This window comes from Aplysia californica, unplaced genomic scaffold (genome assembly GCF_000002075.1).
Source record: "Aplysia californica isolate F4 #8 unplaced genomic scaffold, AplCal3.0 scaffold00599, whole genome shotgun sequence".
In the NCBI taxonomy this organism is placed as follows: domain Eukaryota; kingdom Metazoa; phylum Mollusca; class Gastropoda; order Aplysiida; family Aplysiidae; genus Aplysia; species Aplysia californica.
In genome coordinates this window covers 439,272-439,643 of record NW_004797869.1, presented here as the reverse complement: position 1 = coordinate 439,643, position 372 = coordinate 439,272, and positions in this window count along the sequence as shown.

Below are 372 nucleotides of genomic sequence, written 5' to 3'. Positions count from 1 at the left end.
TGTGTGTGTGTGTGTGTGTGAGGCAACCTGCAAGAATTGGAAATGTACAGTAATGCCGTTCAGATATTTTGACTTTTAGCAAATTTTTAAGTGAAGGATGATGTCCGATGCGCATCGCAATTATTTCGCTTCTTTTCTTTTAAAATAGTGCGCACTGAAGCCCAAACAAAAGGTGAATAGAAATGCATAGAATATCATAATATAGCTCCTTTTCCATTTTTGATGACGTGACTAAAATGAAGTTTGAAGAAGAACATGAAATGTGACTGACTTTTGTTGAAAACACGCGTTTTGGTCGAAAGATAATAGGTACAACAATTATAATAATAAACTAAACATAAACTTTTTAGACCTTATTTCAGTTAGTATCTG